This window comes from Trachypithecus francoisi, unplaced genomic scaffold, assembly GCF_009764315.1.
Source record: "Trachypithecus francoisi isolate TF-2019V2 unplaced genomic scaffold, Tfra_2.0 Lachesis_group0, whole genome shotgun sequence".
Classification (NCBI taxonomy): Eukaryota; Metazoa; Chordata; class Mammalia; order Primates; family Cercopithecidae; genus Trachypithecus; species Trachypithecus francoisi.
In genome coordinates, this window is record NW_022681453.1 from 17,752,275 (window position 1) to 17,766,371 (window position 14,097).

General features: G+C 47.4%; 2 protein-coding genes across 7 annotated transcripts in view; one reads left to right on the forward strand and one right to left on the reverse strand.

Annotated features, from left to right (window-relative positions):
- The window catches only part of MON1A (MON1 homolog A, secretory trafficking associated), a 28,067-nt gene extending 26,340 nt beyond the window's left edge, over positions 1-1,727 (reverse strand). Inside the window, exon 1 of the mRNA XM_033208032.1 lies at positions 1,707-1,727. The gene's annotated coding sequence lies outside the window, so the exon portion shown is untranslated. The remainder of the gene's footprint in view (positions 1-1,706) is intronic.
- Positions 1,728-1,869: 142 nt separating this feature from the next.
- The window catches only part of RBM6 (RNA binding motif protein 6), a 129,514-nt gene continuing 117,286 nt past the window's right edge, over positions 1,870-14,097 (forward strand). The window contains exons 1-2 of one of the 6 annotated variants that reach the window (XM_033207878.1): positions 1,870-2,218; positions 8,035-8,171. The gene's annotated coding sequence lies outside the window, so the exon portion shown is untranslated. The remainder of the gene's footprint in view (positions 2,219-8,034; positions 8,172-14,097) is intronic. The other 5 variants (XM_033207893.1, XM_033207886.1, XM_033207868.1 and 2 more) reach the window with 5 other exon arrangements.

Sequence of the window (14,097 nt, forward strand, 5' to 3'; positions counted from 1 at the left end):
AGAGACGGGGTTTCATCATGTTAGCCAGGATGGTCTTGATCTCCTGACCTTGTGATCCGCCCGTCTCGGCCTCCCAAAGTGCTGGGATTACAGGCTCGAGCCACTGCGCCCGGCCTAAATTTTGTATTTTTACTAGAGACGGGGTTTCACCATGTTGGCCAAGTTGGTCTTGTACTTGTAACCTCATGATCCACCCACTTTGGCCTCCCAAAGTGCTGGGATTACAGGCGTGAGCCTCCGTTCCCGGCCTAAGCCTGCTTTATTTTTGAATGCTTAATGGGCTTTTCTTGCAGCACACTTTTTTGATCCCATAATATTGAATTTAGGCTATAAAATCAGGTTACCTTCCCTAAGGGTCCACTGACAGGAACACCAAATGGCCAAGACTAGCAAGTCTTTCAACAATGTAGACAATACACCTAAGAACTTGAAGCTGGCAGTTGGAAGAACATTAGCTTGAAGATGCGGGAAATGATCTGCAAACCGAGTTGTGTTGCCCCGTTTGCTGCTAGATTGCTGACTTGCAGTTTCCTTCCAGTTCCTCTGTGACCTTGCACAAATCAGTCTTGGCCAGATTTATTGCCCAAGAGCTAGCAAGACCTGTGGAAGCCAGGTGACTTTTCCTTTATGGGTTGAACCTTTAACACAGATGAAACTTTTTTTTTTTGGCTTTTTTTGAGACGGAGTCTTGCTCTGTGCCCCAGGCTGGAGTGCACTGGTGCGATCTCACCTCACTGCAAACGCCACCTCTGGGGTTCAAGCGATTCTCCTGCCCCAGCCACCTGACCAGTTGGGATTACAGGCGCCTGCCACCATGCCCAGCTAATTTTTGTATTTTTAGTAGAGACGAGGTTTCACCATGGTGGTCAGGCTGGTCTTGAAATCCCGACCTTGTGATCCGCCTGCTTCAGCCTCCTAAAGTGCTGGGATTACAGCTGCCCACCACCACGCCCGACTAATTTTTTTTTTTTTTGTATTTTTAGTAGAGACGGGGTTTCACCGTGTTAGCCAGGATGGTCTCTATCTCCTCACCTTGGCCTCCCAAAGTGCTGGGATTACAGGCGTGAGCCACTGCGCCCAGCCTAAGTTTTGTATTTTTAGTTGAGAGGGGACTTCACCATCTTGGCCAGGCTGGTCTTGAACTCCTGACCTCGCGATCCACCCACCTCGGCCTTCCAAAGTGCTAGGATTACAAGCGTGAGCCACTGAGCCCGGTATCTTTCTTTTCTTTCTTTTTTTCTGAGACGGAGTCTTGCTCTATTGCCCAGGCTGGAGTCAGTAGCACCGTCTCGGCTCACTGCAACCTCTACCTTCCAGGTTTAAGTGATTCTCCTGCCTCAGCCTCCCGAGTAGCTGGGATTACAGGCGCCTGCCACCAAGCCTGGGTAATTTTCGTATTTTTAGTAGAGATGGGGTTTCACCATGTTGGCCAGGCTGGTCTAGAACTCCTGACCTCGGGTGATCCACCCGCCGAGGCCTACCAAAGTGCTGGGATTACAGGCGTGAGCCACCGCGCCCCTCCAATCAGTTGGAGATGGCTTAAACTTAGTTCCGAAGAAGCTCCCTTCCATTTCTCTCACACTAACGGACAATAAGGAGGCCTGCGAGCTAGGCAGGCCAGGGCCGTACCCGAGCTGCTGGCAGGCTGCAAACCTCAGGACAATCAAGCCACCAAAAAACTCAGAGGAAAGCACAAGAAGACCGACCAGGTGTCACACAGCAGACAGGCCCAACCGCAAACCCTAGCACGTCCCGAGGAGTAGGGCGGGCAAGCGCGCCTTCTTATTGGATGGCGGTGGGCAGCGTGCTCGTTCGCCCCACCCCAGAAGGCAAGCCCCCTGCGCGCGGGGCACGGCGGGAGTAAGAGTCTGCGGGACCGGCAGCTGTACTTCATCTCCCGGCGGGCCGAGCGCTGAAGGCAGCGGCGCGGCGCGGCGCGGCGCCTTTGTGGTAGCGGTGGCCCCGCGCGGAGGAAGTTCCGGTCTCCGCGGCGCTGGTTCGGTGGCGGAGGCTGAGGAGAAGGAGGAGCGGGCCGTGGAGGCTTCGCCGCGTAGGTAGGGTCCCGGGACTGGAGAGAGGGCGTGCCAGAACCTGCGGGGGAAGAGCCTGCAGACGGGCCCACTCTAGACGTCGCAGGCCCTCGCGGCCTGAAAGCTGTGGCTTCGGTGTCTCGGGGCAGCTGCGGCCTCGCTCGGAAAGAAGACCAAGCTACGGTGAGGTGAGGGAGGCGCCGCCCATGGCGGTCCCGGGGCGGGGCCCGGCGCGGGGCCCGGAGCGGCGGTAGATTACCGGTCCTGCCGCGGAGCGGCCAGCTGTGGGGCTGGAGCCGGCGCGTGGTTGCGGCTCTGTGCTCGTAGACTTCGGAGCTGTAAGCGGGCTCTTTCTTCTTGCGGTTTTCCTGTTTCAGATCCAATTCTGAGGCATCACTGGGAAGGGAGCTCTTGTGCTTAGCGCGTAGTCTCGTCCTCAGACTTGGACAGACACAAGGGAGGCTCCGCCGGATCGGAGGGCACAAGAGCTCCGAGCCCGGTCGGCGGCTCGGTAGAACCTGGAGGCGGGGGAGTGGTCTGGTGGGTTCTGTGCCCGTTAGGCAATGAAGGAGAAGGATGTTTTCTCGTATTCACGCTTTAGATTCCATTAGCGGTGTAAATAGGTGTTTTTCTCTTTAGTTTAGAATTGACGTTAGACTAATGGGTTCAACTTTGGGAATGCTTTTTTTTTTTTTTTTTTTTTTAAGGAAGGGCTCTGTTTTGTAGGGTACATAAACCGTGAGCATAATTGTATTTTTTGCATATTCCAGATTTGCCTGTGAAGGTCAGAGTAGCTGGATTTAAGTGAAGGAGTTCAGTAGACATGCAGGTGGTCACCTGGTTCATTTTCTGAACCCTGGATTGTGCCCTCGGCTTGCTAGTTTCCACCTTCCTATTGAGAAATGCCACCGGTGTGAATGATTTAAATATGTCACCATTACTGAATTTGTGAGGTCTGTAAGGAGAAGTATCGAGAACTGGTGCGTGATGGTAGGACTGGCAGTGAAGAAAGTAACTAAATAATATGTTACCATTTTGGTGAAACACGAAAGTTGAATTTGAACCTTGTCTCAGAAGCTAGCACCTAACTAGATACCTAACCTGCAGGATAGGTCCCAGGTCTCTCTGGATAGTTGTAGCACCTTTCCTTATAGAATTCTATTACCAGGCTGAGCCTGGTGGCTCACGCCTGTAATCCCAGCACTTTGGGAGGCTGAGGTGGGAGGATTGCTTGAGCCCAGGAGTTGGAGATCTGCGTGGGCACATGGCAAGACGCCGACTCTACAAAAAATAAAATAGCCAGGGCCGGGGACGGTGGCTCACACCTGTAATCCCAGCACTCTTGAGAGGCTGAGGCGGGCGGATCACCTGAGATAGGGAGTTTGAGACTAGCCTGACTAACATGGAGAAACCCTTCCCTACCAAAAATACAGAATTAGCCGGCGTGGTGGTGCCTGCTTGTAATCCCAGCCACTCAGGAGGCTGAGGCAGGAGAATCACTTGAACCCGGGAGGCGGAGGTTGTGGTGAGCTGAGATTGCTCCATTGCACTCCAACCTGGGCCACAAGAGCAAAACTCCGTCTCAAAAAAAAACAAAAAAACAAAAAAACCCCCACAAAACTCAACAAAAACCAACACAGTAGAGGCAGCGTTTTGCCTTATGCCCAGCTAATTTTTTTGTATTTTTTTAGTAGAGGTGGAGTTTCGCCATGTTGGCCAGGCTGGTCTTTAACTACTGACCTCAGGTGATCCACCTACCTCGACCGTGAGCCTGGGCAACATGGGGCAAAAAAACCCCCAAAAAATTAGCCAGGCATGGTGGCATGCTCCTGTTAGCCCTAACCACTCAGGAGGCTGAGATGGGAAAATCGCTAGAGCCAGGGAGGTAGAGGTTGTAGCAAGGGTAGATCATGCCACTGCACTCCAGCCTGGGCCACAGAGCAAGACTCTGTCTAAAAAAATAAAAATAAAGCCGGGCGCGGTGGCTCAAGCCTGTAATCCCAGCACTTTGGGAGGCCGAGACGGGTGGATCACGAGGTCAGGAGATCAAGACCCTCCTGGCTAACACGGTGAAACCCCGTCTCTACTAAAAAATACAAAAAACTAGCCGGGCGAGGTCGCGGGCGCCTGTAGTCCCAGCTACTCGGGAGGCTGAGGCAGGAGAATGGCTTAAACCCGGGAGGCGGAGCTTGCAGTGAGCTGAGATCCGGCCACTGCACTCCAGCCTGGGCGACAGAGCGAGACTCTGTCTCCAAAAAAAAAAAAATAAATAAATAAATAAATAAATAAAAATAAAATAAAAAAATCAATAAAACAAATTGTAGTAAATACATATTTTTATGTATGTTTATGTATATTTTAACAAAATTTGCCCTTTAAACCATTGTTAAGTATACAGTTCAATGGTATTAATTACTTTCACAATGTAGTACAAGCAACACCACTATTTTTGAAACTTTATTATCTCAAACAGAAACTTTGTAACCAGGGATGAGCATGGTGGCTCACGCCTGTAAACCCAGCACTTTGGGAGGCCAAGGCAGGCAGATCACTTGAGGTCAGGAGTTCAAGAACAGCCTGGCCAACATGGTGAAACCCCATCTCTACTAAAAATACAAAAATTAGCCATGCATGGTGGCATGCACCTGTAACCCCACCTACTAGAGAGGCAGAGGTTGCAGTGAGCTGAGATCATGCCATTGCACTCCAGCCTGGGCTGCAGAGCCAGACTCCCATCTCGGAAAAAAAGAAAAAAAGAAACTGTAACCATTTTTTTTTTTTTTGAGACCGAGTCTTGCTCTGTCACCCAGGCTGGAGTGCGGTGGCCGGATCTCAGCTCACTGCAAGCTCCGCCTCCCGGGTTCACGCCATTCTCCTGCCTCAGCCTCCCGAGTAGCTGGGACTACAGGCGCCCGCCACCTCGCCCGGCTAGTTTTTTGTATTTTTAGTAGAGACGGGGTTTCACCGTGTTAGCCAGGATGGTCTCGATCTCCTGACCTCGTGATCCGCCCATCTCGGCCTCCCAAAGTGCTGGGATTACAGGCTTGAGCCACCGCGCCCGGCCGAAACTGTAACCATTAAACAAGTTAACTTCCCATTTCCTCCTCTTTCTAATCTCTAATCTAGTTTTTGTCTCAGTGTGCTTGTTCTAGCTACTGCAAATACTAAATGGAATCATACAGTATTGTCCTTTTTTGTGTCTGGTTTATTTCACTTGGTGTAATGGTTTCAAGGTTGATCCATGTTGGAGCGTGTATCAGAATTTCATTCCTTTTTATGGCTTAATCCGTTGTGTGTGTATACCACATTTTATTTATTAATTCATTTGTAGTAGACATTTGGGTTGCTTCAACCTTTTGACTATTGTAAATAATGCTGCTGTGATCATTGGTGTACAAATATCTCTTTGGGTCCCTGCTTTGAATTCTTTTGGGTATATACCCAGAAGGGAAATTGCTATATGGTAATTATTATTATTATTATTATTTTGAGGCGGAGTCTCGCTCTGTCGCCCAGACTGGAGTGAAGTGGCGCAATCTCGGCTCACTGCAAGCTCCACCTCCCGGGTTCACGCCATTCTCCTGCCTCAGCCTCCCGAGTAGCTGGGACTACAGGCGCCCGCCACCTCGCCCGGCTAGTTTTTTGTATTTTTAGTAGAGACGGGGTTTCACCATGTTAGCCAGGATGGTCTCAATCTCCTGACCTCGTGATCCACCCGTCTCGGCCTTGCAAAGTGCTGGGATTACAGGCTTGAGCCACCGCGCCCGGCCGGTAATTATTATTATTAATTATTTTATTATATATAATTTTTTGAGACAGGGTCTTGCTCTGTTGCCCAGGCTGGAGTTCAGTGGCACAATCATGGATCACTGCAGCCTCGAACTCTTGGGCTCGAGCAGTCATCCCGCCTCAGCTTCCTGAATAGCTGGGACTGCAGGCATGGGCTGCCACAACCAGCTAATTTTTTGTTCGTTTAATTTTTTTTTTTTTTTTTTTGAGACGGAGTCTCACTCTGTTGCCCAGGCTGGAGTGCAGTGGCCGGATCTTGGCTCACTGCAAGCTCGGTCTCCCGGGTTTACGCCATTCTCCTGCCTCGGCCTCCCGAGTAGCTGGGACTACAGGCGCCCGCCACCTCGCCCGGCTCGTTTTTTGTATTTTTTAGTAGAGACGGGGTTTCACCGTGTTAGCCAGGATGGTCTCGATCTCCTGACCTCGTGATCCGCCCGTCTCGGCCTCCCAAAGTGCTGGGATTACAGGCTTGAGCCACCGCGTCCGGCCTGTTCGTTTAATTTTTATATTTTGTGATGAAGTCTTGCCTTGTTGTCTAGGCTGGTCTCGAACTCCTGAATTCAAGTGATCCTTCTGCCTTGGCCTCCCAAAGTGCTGGGATTACAGGCATGAGCCACCACATCTGGCCCATAATTTTTTTTTATTTTAATTTTTTTGTAGAAGCAGGGTCTCCCTATGTTGCCCATGCTGGTCTCGAACTCCTGGCCTCAAGCCATTTTCCCTTCTTGGCTTCTCAAGGTACTGGGATTACAGGCGTGAGCCACTGCACCCAGTTGATACTTGGTTATTACATGTTTAGCTTTTTGAGGAACCACCATACTGTTTTCCTCAATGACTGCATCATTTTACATTCTACCAGTAATATGCAAGGGTTCCAATTTTCCCACATCCTCCTCAACACTTATTTTCTGTTTTTCCTCTTTTGGTAAATGTGTGTGTGTATATGTCGTTTTTTATTTGTTTGTTTTGATAATAGCCATCCTAATGGGTGTGAAGTGGTATCTCATTTGTGTTTTCTTGGTTTTTGCTTGTTTGTACCTTTTTAACCATGTTTAAGTGTACCATTTAGTAGTAGTAAGTACATTCTTCTTGTGCAACCATCATAAAAATGCAGCTTCAGAACTTTTTTCATCTTCACAAACTGAGTTTCTGTACCCATTGAACAATAACTCCCTATTCTCTCCTCCACTACCCCCTGACAATCACCATTCTGCTTTCTGTCTCTATGAATTTGACTACTCTAGGTGTCTCATGTAAGTGGAATCATATAATATTCGTTCTTTTGTGTATGGCTTATTTTACTTATTAAAATTTATTAAATTTATTAAAATTATCAGAATTTTATTCCTTTTTAAGGCTGAGTAATATTCCATTATATGTATATACCATATTTTGTTTATCCATTCATCTGTTGATGGACGTTTGGGTTGTTTCCACCTTTTTGCTATTGTGAATATAATGATGCTATGAATATTGGTGTACAAATACCGTTTTTTTTTTTTTTTTTTTTTTGAGACGGAGTCTTGCTCTGTCACCCAGGCTGGAGTGCAGTGGCCGGATCTCAGCTCACTGCAAGCTCCGCCTCCCGGGTTTACACCATTCTCCTGCCTTAGCCTCCGGAGTAGCTGGGACTACAGGCGCCCGCCACCTCGCCCGGCTAGTTTTTTTTTTGTATTTTTAGTAGAGACAGGGTTTCACCGTGTTAGCCAGGATGGTCTCGATCTCCTGACCTTGTAATCCTCCCGTCTCGGCCTCCCAAGTGCTGGGATTATGGGCTTGAGCCACCGCGCCCGGCCACAGTTTTTTTTTTTTTTTTTTTTTGAGACTAAGTGTTGCTCATGTCGTCTGGGCTGGAGTGCAGTGGCGCGATCTCGACTCACTGCAACTTCTGCCTCCCAGGTTCAAGTGATTCTCCTGCCTCAGCCTCCTGAGTAGCTGGGATTACAGATGTGTGCCACCCTGCCTAGCTAATTTTTGTATTTTTAGTAGAGAAGGAGTTTCGCATGTTGGCCAGGCTGGTCTTGAACTTCTGACCTCAGGTGATCCACCTGCCTTGGCCTCCCAAAGTGGTGGGATTACAGGTGTGAGCCACCGAGCCCAGCCACAAATATCAAGTCTTGACTTTCATTTCTTTTGGGAGTATATATACTCAGAAATGAATCGACAGTTGACAGGTCAAATGGTAATTCTATGTGTAATTTTTTTTTTTTTTTAGACAGCGTCTTACTTTGCTGTCCAGGCTGGAGTGCAGTGGTTCAGTCACAGCTGTCTGCAGCCCTTACCTTCTCGGTTCAAGCTATTCTCTCACCTCACCCTCTTGAGTAGCTGAGACTACACGTGCACGCCACGACGGTTAGCTAATTATTTTATTTCATTTTTGTAGCTGTGGGATTTTGCTGGGTTGCCCAGGCTTTATGTGTCATTTTTTGAGGAACTGCCTTACTGTTTTCCACACTGGCTGCACCATTTTACATTCTATCAGCAGTGCACAAAGGTTTTGTTATAGACTGAATTGTGTCCCCCTGAAAATTCATGTGTTGAAGCCCTAAGTCCCAGTGTGACTGTATTTGGAAATAGGACCTTTAAAGAGAAATTAAAAAGTTAGAAGGTATCACAAGGAGCTGGGCGCGGTGGCTCACATCTGTAATTGCAGCACTTTGGGAGGCCAAGGCGAGTGGATCACAAGGTCAGGAGATCGAGACCATCCTGGCTAACTCGGTGAAACCCCGCCTCTACTGAAAATACAAAATATTAACTGGGTGTGGCAGCGTGCGCCTGTAGTCCCAGCTGCTGGGGAGGCTGACAACTTGATCTTGGACTTCCAGCCTCCAGAGCTGTGAGAATAATTTCTGTGGCTTAAGCCTCCCAGTCCATGGTATTTTGTTATGACAGTCCTGGCATACTGTATAATACAGGTTTCAGTTCAGTTTCTCTGCATCCTCCACATCCTGGCCAACACTTGTTATTTTCTTTCTTCGTTTTTTTTTTTTTTTTTGGAGACAGAAAATCTCGCTCTGTTGCACAGGTTGGAGTGCAGTGACACAATCTTGACTCACTGCAACCTCCGCCTCCCCGGATCAAGCGATTCTCCTGCCTCTGCCTCCTGAATAGCTGGGATTACAGGTACCCGCTGCCACGCCCAGCTAATTTTTGCATTTTAGTTGAGATGGCGTTTCTCCATGTTGGCCAGGCTGGTCTTGAACTCCTGACTTCAGGTGATCTGCCAGCCTCGGCCTCCCAAAGCATTGGGATTATAGGCATGAGCCACCGGGCCCGGCATTTTCTTTATTTTTGAGACAGAATCTCACAATCTGTTGCCCATGCTGGAGTGAAGTGGCATGATCTTGGCTCATCGCAACCTCTGCCTCCCAGGTTGAAGAGATTCTTGTGCCTCAGCCTCCCGGGTAGCTGGGATTACAGGCGTGTGCTGCCATGCCTGGCTAATTTTTGTATTTTAGTAGAGACAGGGTTTCATCATATTGTCCAGGCTGGTCTTGAACTCCTGACCTCAAGTGATCTGTCCACCTTGGCCTCCCAAGGTGCTAGGATTACAGGTGTGAGCCACCTCACCTGGCCTATTTTCTGTTTTTTTCCCCCCCAACAGTAGCTATCCTAGTGGATGTGAAGTGGTATCTTATTGTGGTTTTGATTTGCATTTCCCTGATGATAAGTGATGTTGAGCATCTTTTCATGTTCTCATTGGCTATTTTGCATATCCTCTTTTGGAGAAGTATCTATTCAGGTTTTTTGTTGACCATCTTAAAATGGGATTTTTGAGCTGGGTGTGGAGGTGCACACCTGTAGTCCCAGCTGCTTGGGAGGCTGAGGTAGGTGGATCTCTTGAGCCCAGATGTTTGAGGGTACAGTGAGCTGTGATTGCACCACTGGACTCCACCCTGGGTGAGAGAGTGACCCAGTCTCTAAAAATAAAATAAAATTAGGTTTTTGTTTTTGTTGTTGAGTTTTAGAAGTCCTTTATACACTCTAGATAATAATTCCTTATCAGATATTTGACTTATAAATATTTTCTCTCTGTGGTTATCTTTATACTCTGTTGATAGTGTCCTTTGATGCACAGAGGTTTTAATTTTGATGAAGTCCAGTTTATCATCTTTTTAAGAAATCTGTGCCTCATCTGCAAATTATTACCAATCAAAAGTCATGAAACTTTCCCCCTAAGATTTTATAGTTTTAGCTCTTGTGTTTGGGTCTTTGATCCATTTTGAGTTAATTTTTTGTCTGTTTTGTTGTGTGAGTCCCACTTTATTGTTATGCATGTGGATATTCAGTTTTCGGAGTGCCATTTTCCATTTGGGAACAAGATTGTACTTTCCCCATTGGATGTTCTTGACACCTTTGTTGAAAATTAATTGCCTGGAGTTCAAGACCAGCCTTGCCAACACGGCAAAATCCCGTCTGTACTAAAAATACCAAAATTCGCTGGGCGTGGTGGTGCGTGGCTCTATTCCCAGCTACTCAGGAGGCTGAGGCAGGAGAATCGCTTAAACTGGGAGACGGAGGCTGCAGTGAGCTGAGATCACGCCACTGCCCTCTAGCCTGGGCGACAGAGTGAGAAGTGAGAATCTGTTTCAAAAAAAAAAAAAAGAAAATTGACCATATATGTGAGGATTTATTTCTGGTCACTCCATTCAGTTGATTGGTCTTTATGTCTATCTTTATGTCCTTACTGCACTGTTGTGATGGCTGTAGCTAAATGGTACACTTAAAAATGGTTAAAATAGGCTGGGCACGGTGGCTCACGCCTATAATCTTAGCACTTTGGGAGGCTGAGGCAGGCAGATTGCCTGTGCTCAGGAGTTCGAGACCAGCCTAGGCAACATGATGAAACCCCGACTTTACTAAAATACAAAAATTAGGCGGGTGTAGTGTGTGCCTGTAATTCCAGCTGCTCAGAAGGCTGAGGCACAAGAATTGCTTGAGACCGGGTACGGTGGCTCACGCCTATAATCCCAGCACTTTGGGAGGCCGAGGCAGGCAGATCACGAGGTCAAGAGATCGAGACCATCCTGGCCAACGTGATGAAACCCAGTCTCTACTAAAAATACAAAAAATTAGCCAGGTGTTGTGGCATGCACCTGTAGTCTCAGCTACTTGGGAGGCTGAAGCAGGAGGATCACTTGAACCCGGGAGGTGGAGGTTGTAGTGAGCCAAGATTGCGCCACTATATTCCAGACTGGCGACAGAGCGAGACTCTGTCTTAAAAAAGAAAAAAGAAAAAAAAAAAAGAATTGCTTGAACCCAGGAGCTAGAGGTTGCAGTGAGCTGAGATTGCACTATTGCACTCCAGCCTGGGCAACAGGGTGAGACTATTTACATACCCAATTTTTTTTTTTTTTTTTGAGATGGAGTCTCACACTGTCACCCAGGCTGGAGTGCTATGGCATGATTTCGGCTCACTGCAACATCCACCTCCTGGATTCAAGCAATTTTCCTGCCTCAGGCTTTCAAGTAGCTGGGTTACAGGCACCTGCCACCATGCCTAGCTAATTTTTTGTATTTTTAGTAGAGATGGAGTTTCACTATGTTGGCCAGGCTGGTCTCAAATTCCTGACCTCGTGATTCGCTGGCCTCGGCCTCCCAAAGTGCTGGGACTACAAGTGTGAGCCACTGCACCCGATCATACCCAAATATTTTACCATAATTATAAAATAATTTATTATTTTTATTTTTTCCTTTTAAATTCTTCAATCTTCTTTTGTTAATGCTCTGCTGAATTATAAAAAAATTATGAAATAAAAAGAATAGGTCTTGTTGATTCTTCTTTTTACTTACCTCCCCCCTATTTACCCCCTCTTTATCAAAGAAAACACTTCATTTGAAACTTAACTGAAGCACATTCTCCCAGAGAGGAAAATCCTTCAGGACAACAATTTTTATTTTTATTTTTTTTGCTTGTTTTTTTAAGACGCAGTCTCATTGTGTCGCCGAGGCTGGAGTGCAGTGGTGTGATCTCAGCTCATTGCAACCTCCACCTACCGGGTTCAAGCAATTCTGCCTCAGCCTGCTGAGTAGCTGGGACTACAGGCACCTGCCACCACGCCCAGCAAATTTTTGTGTTTTTAGTAGAGACGGGGTTTTACCATGTTGGCCAGGATGGTTTCAATCTCATGACCTTGTGATCTGCCCACTTTGGTCTCCCAAAGTGCTGGGTATACAGGTATGAGCCAAGACGATCGGCCAATTTTTTGTATTTTTAGTAGAGACAAGGGTTCACCGTGTTCGCCAGGATGGTTTTGATCTCCTGACCTTGTGATCCGCCCATCTCTCAAACTGCTGGGCTTACAGGCCTGAGCCACTGCGCCCAGCCTTTTTATTTTTTTATTTTATTTTATTCTCAATCTCCTGGGTAGCTGGGATTACAGGCACATACCACCACGCTCAGCTAATTTATGTATTTTTAGTAGAAATGGGGTTTCGCCATGTTGGCCATGCTGGTCTTGAATTCCTGGTCTCAAGTGTTATCTGCCTGCCTCCGTCTCCTAAAGTGCTGAGATTACAGGCATGAGCTACTGCACCCATACTACACTTAAAATTTTCAAATTGGGATCTCTTGGGGGGCAAGGGTGCTTCTTGCAGCCACTAATTCCAGCTCTTGAGTGCATATTAAAGTTGCTACTGTTTAAAAACTTGTAGTTGGATCCAGGGAGTGGGTAGGTGGTCAGAGTAACCCTTGCTTCTGGGTGTCTCCTTGATGCTCTTAGCTGAATGTCCTGTGTAGCCCACAACATTTACTTTGGGAAAAAGAATGAAAGGCAAAACATTAAAAATAGAATTACCATATGATCTAGCAATTTTACTTCTGGATATATATCCAAAATAATTGAAAACAAAGAAAAAGAAAAACAGAGTCTCGACGAGATATTTCTACCCATGTTCACAACAGCATTATTCACATTAGCTAAAATGTGGAAGCAACCCAACTATTCATTGATGGATGAATAGAAAAGGAAAATGTGGTATGTACATGTAACTGAAAATTATTCAGTGTTAAAAAGGAAGGCCGGGCGCGGTGGCTCAAGCCTGTAATCCCAGCACTTTGGGAGGCTGAGACGGGCGGATCACAAGGTCAGGAGATCAAGACCATCCTGGCTAACACGGTGAAACCCCGTCTCTACTAAAAAATACAAAAAACTAGCCGGGCAAGGTGGCGGGCACCTGTAGTCCCAGCTACTCGGGAGGCTGAGGCAGGAGAATGGCATGAACCTGGGAGGCGGAGCTTACAGTGAGCCAGGATCCGGCCACTACACTCCAGCCTGGGTGACAGAGCGAGACTCTGTCTCCAAAAAAAAAAAAAAAAAGGAAGGTAATTCTGACATATGCTACAACATGGATGAACCTTGAGGACATTATGCTAAGTGAAATAAGCCAGTCATGTAAAAGACAAATACCATATAATTTCACTTATATGAGACACTTTGAGTAGTCAAAATCATAGAAACAAAATGGTTGTCAGAGATGGTGTGAGGGATGAATCAGCAGTTACTATTTCTTTTTTTTTTTTTTTTTTTTGAGAGGGAGTCTGGCTCTGTCGCCCAGGCTGGAGGTCAGTGGCCGGATCTCAGCTCACTGCAAGCTCCGCCTCCCGGGTTTATGCCATTCTCCTGCCTCAGCCTCCCAAGTAGCTGAGACTACAGGCGCCCGCCACCTCGCCCGGCTAGCTTTTTGTATTTTGTAGTAGAGACGGGGTTTCACCGTGTTAGCCAGGATGGTCTCGAACTCCTGACCTTGTGATCCGCCCGTCTCGGCCTCCCAAAGTGCTGGGATTACAGGCTTGAGCCACCGCGCCCGGCCAGCAGTTACTATTTCTTTTTTTTGTTTTTGGTTTTTGAGATGGGTTCTTGCTCTGTTGCCCAGGCTGGAGTGCAGTGGTGTGATCTTGGCTCACTGCAACCTCCGCCTCCCAGGTGCAAGCAATCCTCCCACCTCAGCCTCCTCAGTAGCTGGGACTATAGGTATGTTCCACCTCGCCTGGCTAATTTGTGTGTGTGTGTGTGTGTGTATGTGTAGACAAGGTTTTGCCATGTTGCCCAGGCTGGTCTCGAACTCCTGAGCTCAAGCAGTCCACCTTTTTCAGCTTTCCAAAGTGCTGGGATTACAGACAAGGGCCACTGTGCCTGGCCTTTACTATATTTTATTTTATTTATTTATTATTTATTTATTTATTTTGAGATGAAGTCTTACTCTGTTGCCCAGGCTGGAGTGCAGTGGCGCAATCTTGGCTCACTGCATCCTCTGCCTCTCAAGTTCAAGTGATTCT